This window comes from Heterocephalus glaber, unplaced genomic scaffold (genome assembly GCF_053883595.1).
Source record: "Heterocephalus glaber isolate CG9 unplaced genomic scaffold, H.glaber_assembly_v1.0 deba00001865, whole genome shotgun sequence".
NCBI lineage: Eukaryota > Metazoa > Chordata > Mammalia > Rodentia > Bathyergidae > Heterocephalus > Heterocephalus glaber.
The window spans coordinates 45,054-61,177 of record NW_028258505.1 but is presented as its reverse complement, the minus strand read 5'-3'; the positions used below and the strand labels follow the sequence as shown (position 1 = coordinate 61,177).

Sequence of the window (16,124 nt, the reverse complement as noted above, 5' to 3'; positions counted from 1 at the left end):
AAAACAGTACACTAAAGGGTATGATTCACTATTCAGACATAAGAAACCACAAATATGTAAGACCTTAACAGTAGAGCATCAAATACTTAAGGTAAAAACTGATGAGAAGAGAAACAGACAAGTCCATAACCACAGATGGAAACTTCACCATACCTCTCAGTGAGCAGAAAAGTAAGCAGTCAGAAAATCAGTTAGGTTACGTAAGACTTAATCTATCAGAAACAAAGCCCAAACCTTAATTAGGCTGCTATGAATCCTCAACTCAACCTGTAGGCTTCAGTGTTGATCTTTGCATTGTTTAGTTTTAACAAGAATCCTGATAAATCAGTTTATAGAGCATCTCCCATCCAGCAATCACCCTGGCCTGGCATCAGCAAGAATCCTGTCCAGTGGGTTTAACTAGAACCCTCCTTCCCTTGATGTTCTTTCCATCCACTGACCTCTACCTTGCTCCTTCGAAGTAAAGTCTTACTTGTCCTTGTTCTATTCAGACTTGAGTGTGGCTCAATGCTGACACTTTTTTCCTATTGCAATAGTTCCTGAATAAAAATCTGTTCTTATTACCTTAACTATTGCCCAGTTGGCTTTTTTTAATATCAACCAACTTGACCTAACAGACATTTATGGAATATTCCACCCAACAAGGGCAGAACACATGATCTCTTCAAGTGCACATGGAGTACTTACCAAAATAAACCCTATTCTGGACCTTAAACAGACCTCAGCACATATATAAGAACTAAAATCATAAAAAGTGTGACATCTTACTACAACAGAAATAAACTCATAATTAGTTATAAAAGATATTTGTAAAATCCATGGGCAACTCTAAATTACAGATAGTTCAAATAGAAAGTCAAAAAGGAAATCATAAAATATTTGAATAAAATAAAAACAGAAACAATACATCAAAATTTTGGGGATACAGCTAGGTCAGTTCTTTGAGGGAAATCTGTAATAGTAAATGTATTACTGAAAAAGGAGAAAGATCTCTCATCAATATTTTAGCTTCTACCTTAAAAAAATTAAGAGGAAAAAATCCAAATCAACCAGAAGGAAGGAAATGATAACAAAAACCAGTGAAAAGGAAAATGCAAAAATCAGCACACAAAATTAATGAAAACAAAAGCTAGATCTTTGAAAAGACGCATGAAAATTAAACTTCTTGGAAAGTTACAAATAAAGAAGACAAAAATTACCAATATGAAGAGGGAAAAGGGATGTCAAAAGATGCTACAGACATTTAAAAATGAGAAAAAATAAGAAAATATAAGTAGCCCTCTTATCTGAACAGGACACGTTCCAAGACTCCCAATGGAACCTGAAACCAGATAGTACTAAACCTCGTATGTGTTTTTTGCTATACATACATACCCATGATAAACTTTAATTTAAAAATGAGCTACATTTAATCCCTGGCACCAAAAGAGCACAGTAAGAGATTAACATTAACTAATACTAACTGAAAAATTAAAATAATATAGTATAAGTTATTCAAAACTTATAAACTGTTGATTTCTGAACTTTTCCGTTTAAAATTTCCTGACTGCAGTTAACCAAGGAAAGCTGAAACTGTAGATACAGGTGCAATGGGAGGCTAATTGTATTACAAACAACTTTAAAATAATCTATCCGTGCTAACTCAGTTAGAGACACAAAGCCGGTACAATTTTTCATCTACTAACAAATTGAATTCACACTTCAAAAAACTTTCCAACAAAGAAAACTTCAGGCCCAGAGATTATAAAACTTCTTAAATCATCTTTATTTCCTGGAAACCTCCTTTCCTGGAGGCTTATCTCTAATATGGACAGATTACTTCTGGGCTGGCCATAAAGCAGCCATCCCTCATTTCACTGTATTTCTGGGCTGGGTTTAGCATTTCCTATAATCCAGGCCTTATTTCACTTCTTTATTTTGCTAGTCCATAACTCAAGAAACTCCTGAGATGTTCTACTTAAAAATATCTTTGTTGGGCTGGGTATTTAGCTCAGTGGTTCCGCCGCCTGTCTCACAAGAACAAGGTCCCAAGTTCGATCCCAGGTACAAAAAAAAAATGTCTTTGTTCTGCCTTCAATGATTATTGAATAGACATGGGCTTTGGAGTTGAAAAGTCTTGTCCTTTAAAACTGAAATCATTGCAACACTGTCTTTTAGGAGCCAATATTCTATCAAGAGGAAATCAGTATGGAGAGTCCTCAAAAAACTAGGATTAGAGGACACATTTTACCCAGCTATTCCTCTACTGAGTATCTTCCCAAAAGAATTACAAGCATCATGCCAGGGATTTAGCTCAGTGGTACTGGCACCTACCTTGCAAGCCCAAGGTCCCAAGTTTGATCCCTGGTACCAAAAAAAAAAAAAAAAAAGAATTATAAGCATCATACCACACTGATACATGCGCATCCATGTTTAAAGTTGGTAATACTTAAATCTTGCAAACAGCCCAAATGCCCATGGACTGGTGACTGGATAAAGAAGATACTTTTTTTTTTATATAAAATGGAGTACTACTCAGCCATAAAGAATGATAAACTACAGATATTTATAGCTAAATGGATGCACATTGAGGCCATACTCTTAAGTGAAATAAATAGGACACACATGTGTAAATACCAAATAGTTTCTCTGGTGTGAGAAACTGAAAGTGTAAATGGGGACCAAAATGTATAACAGACAATGTGAAATAGGGAGAAAAGGTCCAAAGGGGAAGAGGAAATAGGGGGAAAGTGGGAAAGGAAAGAAGGGAAAGAAAAAAATTGAGAAAAGAAGAAAAAAACAGAAACAAAGTTTTTGTAATTAGGGAAGGGTGGAGGAGTGGAAAGGAGGGAAGGGGAATGGGGAAAAAACAAGAGCCAAGGTATATCATGTACAGGTACAATTTTCCAATGATGAATGTGATCATAATGCATACCTAAAATGTACCAATAAACTTAATGAATAATAATTTTTGAAAAAGGATGCTGGCCAGCCCTGGCAGCTCCATTCTGGGAGGTGATGGCAGGTGGATACCAAGTTTGAGCCCAACTCTGGCAACTTAGCAAGACAAGTTTGTCAGACACTGTGTCAAGGGAAAAAAAATTAAAAAAAAAAAAGAAAGCATTTATGTAATATATTCAGTTGTGGTCATTGTGGTGGTTTTCTCTTTCAGTCAGTCTGTCTCTGTCTGCCTGTCCATCTCTCTCTCTCTCTCTCTCTCTCTCTCTCTGAAAATATTTAGGATGTTTTTTCATCCCTGGAGTTAACAACTTTCACAAATATATGTCAATGAGCAGGCTTTTATTTTGTAACTGAACACTCTTAGGAAGAGAAAAAAATACAGTACACTTGATTTTTAATGAAACTTGTTTTGGTTAAGGTGGTAGAATTCAGGGTATGTTTCACTGTCGTCTTTTTATTTATCTACATTGACTAAACAAGTTTATAATAAACATTTACCATTTTATGAAAACAATGTCATTTAAAAATTAAAATGTCTCCAAAATATGAAAACTTTACATACACAAATATTAGTTTCTATGATAACTATTAAAAGAATGCTAAAATATAATATATAAAGGAATGAAGTGACCAGATTACCACATATTTTAAGACCAAAATCTCCCACTGGAATTCTTTTTTTAAACTCCATATAGTAACCAAAGGCAAACTGATATAGTTATATCAAAACAGAAAATGGAGGGCCAGGGATTTAGCTCAGTGGTTCTGCCACCCGCCTCACAAGTGCAAGGTCCTGAGTTTGATCCCTGGTACCAAAAAAAAAAGAAAGAAACAGAAAAAGGAAAAGAGTAAAAAAGAAAACAGGAAACATGACAATGAAAACAAAGAGTATCACTAGAGATAAAAGAGGGTAACCCACAATGGAGAGAAAAGTTTTGATTTACAGGAAACGTGAATGTCTTAGTTACTATTCTCATTGCTGAGACAAAATACCCAACACCCACAGTAAAAGGAGGAAAGGTTTATTGAGCTCACAGTTTGTAGAGGTTTTGGTCCATAGTCAGCTGTCTCCAAGGCAGGGTGGTGTGGCAGAGGGGCATTGCAGAGGAGAAAGTCATTGGGAAAGCAGGCCAGACAGAAGGCAACAAGAAACAAGCCATAGCAGCAGCCCTGTTTCTGTCCCTTATATTCCATCCAGGCTGTCCACCCTTAGGGTAGGTTGCTTTCACACTCAGAGTGAGGTTATCTTTAATCCCAGCATTATATCCTTAATTCCAGCATCACATCCTTAATTCCAGCATCACACACCCTAGATGCAGCCACTTCCAAAAAGCCCTACCTATGACCACATGAGCTTTGGGGGGACATCTAGATACAAGCCATAAAAGAGATCGATCCTAAGGTTATATATTTTGAATATGACCTCAAAATAAATACATAAAACACTGACAGAACTACAGTCTGAAACAGATTCCACAATTACAAAGGGAGATTTAAATTGTCAATAATTATCATTGCAAGCACATACAGGCATGTACATACATACATACGCACACATATAAATCATTAGGAGTTTGATAACAACGTTAACAAACTTCACTTAACATACACAAATAAAACACTGGCCCCATCACATGAAGAATCTCTCTCTCATATACATGCATACACACACACACACACACACACACACACGCACGCACACACACACAGAACATTTTTTAAAAAATAACCATATGCAAAGCAAGTACTAAAAAGTTGCAATGATCATTCAAATAAAAAATATTTTGATGGTAGTTACTTGGGTGCTTTCCATTTATCTAGTAAACCATGTATGTTTTACATTTTTCTTTACATGTATTATATTTCACAATAAAGGTTTTAAAAAGTTAATTGATTTATATCATTTATTTACATACTCACTTATTTTTTTCAGTTCTTCAAGACTTGTTCCATAGCAGCAAAATCCTCAGGAAAAACTATGAAGAGGAGAGGTTGGTATGCTTCAATAAGAAACAATAATGCAAGATTCAGAAGTAAGAGTTCCAGTAAAATAAACCCCATTGTCTATGAGTAGCTTTCAAAACACAAATCCAGGGAATTCTCAAGGTAATAATTATACATAAATCAAATCATCATAATGCAGAACTGCAAATAACAAAAGTAGCTACAGGTCTTATATATCCCAAACAGTATAAAATCTAAATTGAAAATACTTTCAATATTAACTGCATCAGAACTAGAGGTCCTCTTGCCAATGGTAAAAAGCAGTTCTACGGTAATTTGTCCCATCAGTGATCCATTTTATGAAATACCAAACCAACTAACCTTTCAAAGAGACCATTTTTTATGTTGCCAGCTTAGAGATAAAAACAAATACCTAGCAATTAAAACTATGGAAAAAGAAATTTATTTTTAAAAAGATATTTATGGTTAGATGGTTAAAATACTAACATTTCAGGACACAAAACAACACATCCTCAAACATATTTAAAGTGATACAGGTCAGGAGTAGTGTGCATCCCTGTATTTCTAGATACTTGGGAAGACTACTTGAGCCTGGAAGTTGGTGCGTAGGCTGGACAACATAGAGAGTCTGTTTCTTTAAGAAAGAAAAGAGAACAGCAAAAACAAAAGAAAAAAGAATAAAGTGATACAAACGGCTTGAAGCTGTATATTTAAAAACTTTATAACAAACCATTTCATTAAAATTTTTCTGAAATAAGAGCAATGTCTTAGTTTTCTATTGCTGCCCAACACATTATCTTATCCAGAATTTCTATGTTAAGAAAAGCTTAAGGACTGCAATTCCTTGGTGGAAAAAAGTGGGGCCTATCTTAAATCTGTGTTTGCTAACAATTAAAACACTCAATTATCCATATCAAAGAAAGTACCAAGTTGATGGAGATCACCTCCAAGCCTCTCATTAATATTGATATATATCCATCTAAATATATACTAAATTCACTTCTATAACCCACCTAAAAATAGAAAGTGTTAGCTGAAAGTGTTAACTGAGATAGTATTCAAGAAAACTTTTTGTTGGTACTAAGTAAAAGGCAGGAATCCAGAGTGAGAGGAGGTGGGTATTTAAAAAGAGAGAGGACCTCCATCCTGAGCAAGGGCATCACAGTTGTTTCAGGGCCCACGCCGCTGACTACTGCTTCCCACATCATGCAAATATTCCATCAGAGATGAAAATTCAATCAAGCCATCTCAAGATAAACAGTTCAGAAGACAGTATCTCTCTCAAAGTATTGAAAAAAGTTCATTATACTTTTTACCTCTGTTTCTGTACATCCTGCGAGTTAAGAATGGTTTTCACATTTTTAAGGACTGTAAAGAGATGGTGAGAGGGAGTTAAAGAGAAAAGGAAAGAAGAATATGCAATAGACTTTTACACTTGTGAAACCTAAAAATAAACTGGTAGTCCTAGCTTTGCACAGTACTGTGCTAAAAGAATCTCCACAAAGTAGGGACTGCTTAAATTTACTGTCTCCCTCCTACAGAAATAGAGGATATGCAAATGGTCAATAAAAATTGAAGAGGTGTTCAATAACACTAGTCATTAGGGAAGCTAAGGGGAAACCCCAACATGGTATCAGTCTAAACACATGTGAGTGGCTAAAATGAAAGAGATAACACGAAGCGTTACAAGTATGTGGAGGAAACACAACTCTCATACACTGCTAAGGGAAGTGCAAGTTAACACAACCAATTTGAAACACTTTATGATAGTGTATACCATAAATACATATTTGCATAGCCTGTAACACAGCCATTTCACTAGTAGAATATACCCAACAGAAATGTATGCATAATTTCACCAAAGTATTTATAATTGACTTTTTTTTTTGGTACTGGGGACTGAACTTGGGTTCTTGCGCTTGCGCAGCAGGCGGTGAAACCACTGAGCTAAATGCCCGGCCCTCACCAAAGTATTTATAAAATATATATAGCAACCCTATTGGTAATAATTACAAATACTAAAGCTCATGGCCAAAATACTAGTTATAATAACGAGAATTAACAAACTATTGTTACATAACTGGCATAAATCTCACAAATACAATATTGAGCTAAAGCCAGAAAGAGATCTGTATATGATTCCTTCAATGTAAAGTCAACAATAGGTAAAAGTCATTTATAATATTATAAGTCAAGATAACAGTTGTTACCTTTGGAAAGCCAGCACAAAGTGGCCTACGGGATACAGTGTTTTCAAGTGCTTTCTTGATCTACAGAACTGATGCGGGCATATGCACACTGTGAAAATTCAATGAATTGTACTACCCATATGATTCAGACACTTTACTCGATGTCTGTTATGCTTTTCAATTAACACAAGAGAAAGATTTCTATAAACCCTGTGACCTTGAAGAAAATTTGTGTACATTTCCCCTTCACTTTCATAATGTGCTAACCTTCCTTCTCTTTTAATTCCTATTACCTGTCAGAAAAGTCAGCTTTGCTTTAAGTTTATTGGTACTAATGCATAGTATGCAATGATTATGTACTGTCACTTTAGGATCATTCCATCTGTGATCCCAAGGAGAAACTTTGCTAACCCAGTATCTTGTGGTAGTATGTTAAAGCTATCTGGCGATGAAAGAAAAAAAAAAACCTCCTTGAAATATACTACCACTGTTACTACTACCACTGCGATTTAACTTGCATAAAATGTTCAAAGAAGTTTTTCAAAAAACCTGGTCTCGTGAAAAGTTGTTTGTTTCTACTACCCTTGTCTAATCGTGCAGCTATCTTGTGTTTGTCCAGCCCCTTCCATCCACAGAGTTTAAAGTACTCCGCAAACACTGTAGGGTGGTGTCGCCTTCCAGTCAGAAAAATGCGGGCCCCCGGATGTTGTGAACCAAACCATTTCTAACAGTATCTTTCTACGGCGTGGCTCGGTGTGCCTACAGAAGAAACACTGCATTCTTGCTCACACAAGTGTGAGAACTGAAATACAAAATGATCAAGTGCCTTGCAAGGGCGCAAAGTCGATCAGACCTTGAGCCAGAACTAGAACCCTGTAACTCGCAGGGATTTAAGGGAAAAACAAACAAAACCCTACACTTTTTAACAAATGTTCAGCTGTTGAACTCTTGTAATAGCAAACGGATGACGATGCCAAACCCAGGCCCAGAAAGAGCGGTCGGTCCCCTGAGGACCCCACGGCGCTGACCTTCGAGGGTGCCTGTCACCCATGGCCAAGCGAGGCCAGCCTTCGCTGGGGCAGATTCCGTGCGGCCCTGTCGGCTTCTCCAAGGAGGTTCGGCCGTAAATTCCGAGGCTGGTTTGTACCCATTCCTCTGTTCCTGCGGTCGCCCAAAACCCCCACCTCCCGGTTTACCTGGGACGCGCCTGCCAACACCCCGGGAGCGGACTCTGCGAGCTGGCCAGGAGTTTCTCAGGCCCGAGGCGGCAACGCGTTAGCCAATCGCCGTCCGCTCGGAGCCTCTGGCGGGCGCGCGCGTCCCCAAAACACGGTGCGTGGCGGGGCGCGGTCGCGAGCGGGAAGGGAGCTACTGTACGCCAGGCGTGAGGGCCCGCTGGGAGCAGAGTCGGCGCGCTCCGGGCATGCGCGAGGCGCAAGGCCGTGGCGCGGGGCGGGGCCTCCAGGCGAGCGAGGGAATTTGGAAAGCCCTCACTGGAGCCGAGGAAGAGAGGGCACCGAACTGTGCTTGTTGGGTCCGGGACGTCGGGTGCATCCCAGAAGAGCGAAAATTGACCAGGCAAAACCTTATCTGGTTGGAGGAGGGATTTGAAACGCGTCGTGTGGGCTTCATCTTAGCGTGTGAGTCTCCACGTAACTTGTGGAACTCGGTGTGATAGAAATTGTGTGTGGGGGGGGGGGGTTCAAGGTGAGAGGGAATAGGGCTCAGGGGAAGACAGAGGCGTGTAGCGAGGTGAGGTGATGGGTGGCTGAAAAGGACACGAGTGAGTGAGCAAAATGATTCCTTGATCCTAGCCAAAGAAGACTAAGATCTTGAAGCTAGTGACTTTTTTACCAAAGTACTGAAAGGATATTTGGATTCTTACAGTATATAATGTGTAAATTCTCAAAGGCCTTCCAGAATTAATCAAAAACGCCTCAATTTGTCTACCCCGTTCCCTGCTGAAACAAGAAATAGCCAAGAATATGCATAGAAGTAAAATAGCCTGGTTTAATTAATTGCTAGTAACTCAAATGTGATTTTCTTGTTCCACAGTCGAATATTGCTTTTATAAATGTCACTTGAACTCCTGTTACTTATTAATCTGTTAGACACCAGGTATTTACTGAGCACATGGTACGTGCAAGGTACTCTTCGGACTGCTGGGTAATGAATTATAAAAATAAAAATAAAAATAAAAATGTGGAAGTTTTGCACATGCCCAAAGAATAGGCATACATTGATGATAGATATCCAAGTTTATCGGTCTTGTCAGGCCCCGAGCTTCCCACCAGGCCTCCTGCTTCTCATTCATTGCTGCCATCACCACCCAGTTGCTCAGGCCAGGTTCACTGGGTGTCATCCTCTATTTAATTCTCAGACACCCTGAGTCAGATTCGTCAGCGCATCCTGTAAGCTCTGGCTGAGAATGGACCCTGAGCACATCACTTACTATCATCTCCAGCTGCCCCTACACCAGTCACAATGAGCTAGGCTGGTCTTGTCACAGACAATGCCACACTCCTTGGGGCTTACAATGACAAGGTCATTCCTTCTTGTGCTATGTGTGCACTGTGGGTCAGAGGTCTGTCTCTTCAAGCAGCCCTGGCACAAAGACCCACTCTGGCTATGCCCTGTCACCAGGTCAGGGGAAAGAGCTCTCCCAGAGTTCTCCATGCCGCCTGTCCTCTTGGCCAATGTTGGTTACAAGGTCACCCCTAACTTTAACAGCAGTGGGAAGTGCAATCCTCACGGATGCAGGTAGCCTCCCTGGGGACACAGGTGAGCAACATGAGCCACTGCCACACCCACCATAGATCCATCTCCATTCTCTCTCCCACAGCACTTTAACAGCTCAGGCTGGTATCCCCGTGTCCTCTTGCCCTGTAACCCCTTCTCCAGTGAACCCCAGAATGATCTTCTAAAACATAAATCCGAGCCCTTCACTCTTAGGCGTAACACCTAAAATGTCCTCCATCTGGTTAACAATAAAAGTGAAAATCCTCATCCAAGCCTGCAAGGCTCCAGAACAAGGCAGCCAAATCTGGCCCTTAGCCTATCTTTGTCAATACAGTTTTATTGGAACTAGGCCTTACTTATTCATTTACATATTTATTAGCATGTTGCTTTCATGCTACAATGGCAGAGCTGAGTAGATACAACAGCAGCAAGACAGAAGCATCTGCCAGCTGGCCCTTTTCAGAGACAATGCCAACTCTTGCTCCTCCTGTCTCTCTTCTTCACCCACATCCGTGGATCCTCTTCCTCGGCTTTCTAGCACAGCTCATTTCTTCCTCCCCTCCCACTTTGTTCTCCAGCAACACTTCAGGGCCTCCCTGATCCCCACCATAGCACCTGGCCTGGGCACTAACCCATCTGCAGGGGCCCTCCACTCACAGTGACATGGCAGTCTATGGTCATGTGTCTCCAGGATTTCCCCACACTAAGGCTCATGAATCCAGAATTTGGGACCAACAGACTCCAGGTGGTCTCAAAACCTTGAAAATCTTCTCCTAAAACCTTTGCCTTCCAGTGTCTTCTTCCAAGCTGACTAGTGACCTCTTGGGGAGGACATTTTCAGTTTTTTTTATCTCAGCTCCAAAGAGACCACAGGAGTTTTCAAAATCATTTCATGCTTGAGGATTTTTAATTTTTGTGTTTGAGGCTCAAGGACAATAGCGGCATTGTGATGCTGTGTGTGTGTGTGTGTGTGTGTGTGTAGAAGGCTGCCAACATCTTTGGGTTGGCCCCGGGAGGCAGACTTTGAACATCTCTGCTGCCCTGAGAAGAACAATCTTCTACAGCTTTGAAGCCGACCAAATGGGATTTCTGAGAAGGAAGTTACAGTAAATTGAGAAATATCATCGGAGCATGGAGAACGGTGGGCTCGGAGGCCCGTGCTGGGTGAGTCTGAGACAGGGGCCTGTCTGACTGGTAGACCCACGAGGTGGCGCAAACATGGTGGCCAGTGGACCAGGGTTCAGAGACCACCATTCAGGAAGGGTGAGCAGTGAGCACCTGTTCTCAGGTAGACAGTTCAGGTGGGTGGAGATGGCACAACTGATGCAGTAAGACCCCTCACCTCTTTCTGAACAGAGGTAGTTGCAATTCAGCAGGCACAGAGTAAACACAAATGACAGGTGGTGGGTGAGAGGGGAGGGTGGCCCAGGGCCCTGGCCACCTGATCAGGCTCGTCCCTGCCCTGTCTGCCTTCCTGCCAAGAGGACCTGCTGCCCAGCTGTTTCCCATACATGGCCCCCGCCACCCCACTCTTGGTGCAACTGCTCTGGGCCCTTCCAGAAGTCTCCAGAGTCTTCTGTCCTGGGCCACCCTAAATGACCTCCTCTGTCCCTACACAGGAGCCACAGCTCAGTGTGGCACCCAGGACACCTGCACCCTGGGCTCGGGGTCTCCTCCATCCTGCATGTGCCTTCTCTGTGTCCAGCTGGTGGGCATCGGCTATTCCTCAAGAAACCTAGCTTGGTCCACTCCTGTTGGACCAGGCTCTCCGCATCTCCCTGGGCCTCCTCCTTCGGCAGGGGACAGGTCTGTGCTCCCTGGCTAACTCCAACTGACCTCCTTCCGGCCCTGCCTAGGCTTCTTGCAGGCATCTGTGCCCCCACCTGAGCATACCCAGAGCTGCAGCAACGGAAACTCCTTCCTCCAGGAGCCTCGGTGGGACCAATGTGCACCTTCTTCCTCTTCATCCTTCTCTACCCTGGGGTTCCAGCACCATGTTCAACCAAGAGGATAGGTTGGTGTTTATCAAACGAATAAATGTTCTGAGAACAAGACCAGTCCTCTAATTTACACTAAGATGTAAATAACAAATAAGATTTCCTGGGTGGTCCTTTGAGAAAGACCTGGCATCCCTGAGGTAGGATGAAGGTGGTGGAAAGGGTAAGAAACTTACACCTGGGAAGACTCAGGCCATGGCTCTGGGACAGGCTGGACTGCTGCAGGTACTGATGGGAGTTACTGACTGGGGTCAGGGGTGGGGATAGGATCATCTCCCTGAGCCCTGTGCAGGGGACTGGATGTCTGGTGGCCAAGAGGAGTATACAGGAGTAGCACATCTCTGGGAAAGGGCTGAACTAGAGAGAAGGGGAGGGTCCATGCCAGCCTGAGGGATGGGGTGGGCTAGGCCTTAGAAGAGGCAGGGGCGAATGCCCATGCCCTGGCTGCCACCCCTGAAAAGTTTCCCTAGCTGTGGCTCTGATGACAGGCAGGCACTGGCAGGTTGCCGGGCTCCTGCTCCCAGCACAGCCGACCATGGTGCCAAGCACTATGCCTGCTGGGGTTGGCACAGAAGAAAGGCCCAGCAGGCCCTGGAAGCCCTCAAAGGCTGCTGCTTCTATCTGGCGGCTGCACACAACACAGCAGTCCTTGAAGTTCTATTAAACTGTGGAGCCGGCTGTGCAGAGGGAAGAAAGGACCTGTCATGAATGTCCCAGAGGGGCAAAAGGGCAGGGAAGGAAGGAGTCAGGTGAGCAGGAGGGATTGTAGTGTCCAGGTGAGGGTGGGGTGAAGCAGGAAAGGGCTGGGACACTGAGATATGGCAACTTCCTGTCTCAGCACAGCCCCCAGCTCTGCCACTGTGGTGGGGAAAGTGAGTCTAGGAGTAGAGGGTCCTTCAGGAGCCAGGGCAGTAGAAGGGACAGAAGCATCACAGCATGGAGGGGTAGCTTCCCCTTTCCTGTGGACAGTCACATCTTCCTGTGCATATGGGCAGACTCTGGTGGGCCATGGTACAGCTGTGTAGGAGAGGCTAATGGTTACTCTAGAGGGCAGTGAGGCCCTCCCTTCCTGTCGGTCCTTCCTCACCACAGTGGCATTCTGTAACAGCAGCCTGGTGTCTTCCCAGGCCTACCTGCTCACACAGGTGTCAACTTGGCATCAGGTAAGTGACTCTCCAATCATTCTCAGTGGCCCTCTTTCCAGTCTCTCCCTGATCTTCTTACTTCTCACTCCCCCTCTCAAGAGTGCCCCCTGCTGTCCCCGCTTCTGCCAGCCAACTCTACCCTGAGCTCTTCCTCAAGTGGCCGTATGGCTCAGGCCCCCAGCACTTCACTTTGCTCCACTCTAGGAACACATTATGTGCTTTCATGACTTCTGTTGGTGCTTTGTGCAAGCTGTTCCATCGGTCTTGCTGGAATAGTATTCTTCTGTTCTCCTGCCTTGGGCAAATGCTGTGTGTAGGGAGGAAGTTGGCTCTCCAGTGAGGGAGTCTGGGCTGGGTCCTGCTGGACAGCAATCCTCAAACTAGCTTGTGCAGCACAGCTCCTGGAAGTCATGAGCTCTGTGCAGAATTCCATGGCTTTCTGGTCAGTTGCATCCCCCTCTGATAACTGGAATGTACTAACTAGATCAAAAGATTGTCTCCACTTACACAACCAGTCACATCACGTGCCCGCTGGTGTTGGCACACGTAAAATGTCTTAAATAGATCATATTTCCAAGTATTTCATGTAATGTGATTTTCTACTTGCTCAATAACTTTCTGATCTGTTTGGGTTCATAAATGGAGTATGTATCTGTGTATATATCCTTACCTTGGAGAGTCTTGGGTTTCTTTTCCTGGAAGATAGGAATGAGACCTCCTAGAAAAATTTGAGTGAACTGAAGCCCCTGGAACAAAGGGAGATATTCAGGATGTGCCAGAGGCCTTGGTACCCATTTCTTTTCCAATATACACCCCACTGGATCCTCTGCTTGGCATATGCTGTGGCCCATGGCCCCTGGTTAGGACCCCAATCTGTGTCCACAGCATATACTGTATTTAGTTATTTTTCCCTTCCTAATGCCACCTCACCATCTTTATGGGGAATTTATCTTTTCCCTGAGTGGAGGATTCAAGGAGGTCAGTGCAGCTGCCTGCCTCCCATTAGGACCACAATACGCTTCCAAGTGGGGTTGTTGAAGGAGCCAAGGCTATTTCCAAAGTCGTCACCATGTAAGGTTCTCAGATGTACCTTTTCCCAGTAGGATAGGTGCTTGTGGCCTTGTCATTAGATCTGTGGAGGTGGCTGAGACCCAGGAATTCTCATGGCTGCCTATTACTGTATTTGTCATCTTGACCTTGCCAGTGAAGTCTTAGAAGAAAGTGGTGGAGAACCCTGGGTTCCCTCAGGTGGGTAAAATGCTGAAAGGCTAAGAAGAAAAGGATTATGTAGGTCTTGGGCTCTCTACTGACACCCAGGGAAGAAGGCCATTTCTTGGACCGATGTATGGTGCATCCCTAAGGGGCATAAATAACCGCTCCTGACAGGACAAGATCCAGCCCTTCAGAAGGCACATGAACATGTCCACAACCATGGTGGGTTGGGGGGCCCTGGAGAAGGAGGAGCTGCAGCCATGTGAGGCAGAGAGAGACAGGTGGCTTTGGAGCCTCAGTGTCCACCACCTTGGCCAGTGTACCATCTGTTCTAGCATCATGTTCTAGTTCGGATCTAGGAAGTCCCCCAAATGCCCATATGGCAAAGGGTTGGTCCCCAGGCTGTGATACCACTGGGAGGGGCTGGAAAGTTTAGGAGGTAAGACTTAGAGGAAGGAAGTTGGGCCATAGGCCTATGTCCTTGAAGGGGCTCCTGGGACCCTGACTCCTTCCTGTCTCACTGTTTGTGGCCTGGCTTCTGTGAGGTGAGCAGCTTTGTCCCAGCCACATCCCTTGTGCCACCTTACAACAGGCTTGAAAGCCACTTGGCCAACCAACTGTGGACAAAGCCTCTGAAGCTGAGAGCCAACAAAGACCATTCCTTTTCTAAGTTGATTACCTTAGGGATTTGCCCCAGTGACAGAAAGCTGAGCACCACACACCACTGGGTGTGTCCCTGAGCCTCTCTCCTTATCCAGTAAGTGAAGATGACATTTGTCTCAGGGTTGTCATGGAGATTAAAGGCCATGATGTGGAATCATGCATCAGAAGCTCCTGGGACACTGTGGACACTTGATAAATGTGATCTTCTTGTCCTTGGGGCAGATTCCAGCAGAGGCAGAGGGAAGAAGCCTCTGCCATGGAGGAAGTTGGTAGCGTCTACCTGAGCCCATGTGTAGAATTTGTAGCAAAGAGGAAAAGCACATGTGGCCAGGGCTCTGATGAGGGCAGGATGGCAGCAGAAGAGCAAGGACTGAACCATAACAGAAGACCACAGGCTCGGAGCTGAGACCATATACCCCTCCCTGCCCCATGCTCGGGGCTCCTGGTCCCCATGCTGGTCTCTGTGAGTTCAAGTAGAGACTGTGGGGTGCACACTGTGGAGGTGTAGGGTGGGCATGTAGGGGTTGGGGATCAAAATAACACACACTAGAAAATTCTTTCCTACTTAGTTGTTTCTCTGAACTTAACTGCCCAGCAAATGGAATTTGGGCGTTTCTCCACAGTGTGATTGGGTTACTCTCTAATAATCTGCTCTGAGCTACCTATGGAAGAAGGCTAAGTGGACAGGGCTTGTTTGCAGTAAGGATATACTAAAGCAGGTGGGACCTTCTGCTCCCAGGTGGGGCCTGGACAAGAATGGCTCTGTGGTTGGATTGGCACCCATGCAGGGAGAGGAAGGCCCTCATCATGGTCCCATATGGGCCATCCCAGTGCCCAGTTCTGAGGATGAGGACACAGATGGCAGGCTAGACCTCTCTTGTTCATTTCCTCCTCCCTAGGAGGCAGCATGGCCTCACTCCCTGCATCTCCCCTTCTGAGGACACAGCCCAGTCTTCCAGAAGAGGAGAGATGAATTTCTAATGTAAAACAGAATTTGGCTGACCCAAGCCCAAAATGGGTATCCAGTTCCCGGCTGCCATGCCAAGGGACCCTGTGGTATGGGGCTGAGGGTTGGAGGAGGATGGAGAGGACACAGCTGATGACTCATGTCTCTGCTGCCCTTCCTCACCTGCCCTTGTCATTCTGCCAGGGCTCCTCTCTCCTGCCAACCTTGAAGGGGCCAAGGTCCCTGGACCCCGTCTGAACCTCATCCTAAATGGGGCTGCCAGTCAGCCTATGGGACAGGCTGTGGAGATACAGGCAGTTGGCCTCCA

General features: G+C 44.1%; 2 long non-coding RNA genes across 17 annotated transcripts in view; one reads left to right on the top strand and one right to left on the bottom strand.

Moving 5' to 3' along the window:
• LOC147820511 (uncharacterized) overlaps positions 1 to 8,476 on the bottom strand; it is a 59,712-nt gene extending 51,236 nt beyond the window's left edge. For 4 of the 16 annotated variants that reach the window (XR_015448438.1, XR_015448439.1, XR_015448446.1 and 1 more), the window contains exons 1-2: positions 8,291 to 8,476; positions 4,861 to 4,916 (exon numbers count right to left, since the gene is read on the bottom strand). This is a non-coding gene — a long non-coding RNA (uncharacterized LOC147820511). The other 12 variants (XR_015448445.1, XR_015448440.1, XR_015448441.1 and 9 more) reach the window with 6 other exon arrangements.
• Positions 8,477 to 8,544: 68 nt separating this feature from the next.
• LOC147820510 (uncharacterized) lies at positions 8,545 to 11,887 on the top strand. The gene is made up of 3 exons (XR_015448454.1): positions 8,545 to 8,734; positions 10,898 to 10,997; positions 11,453 to 11,887. It is a non-coding gene; the product is annotated as an uncharacterized LOC147820510 (long non-coding RNA).
• The last annotated feature ends 4,237 nt before the right edge of the window (positions 11,888 to 16,124 follow it).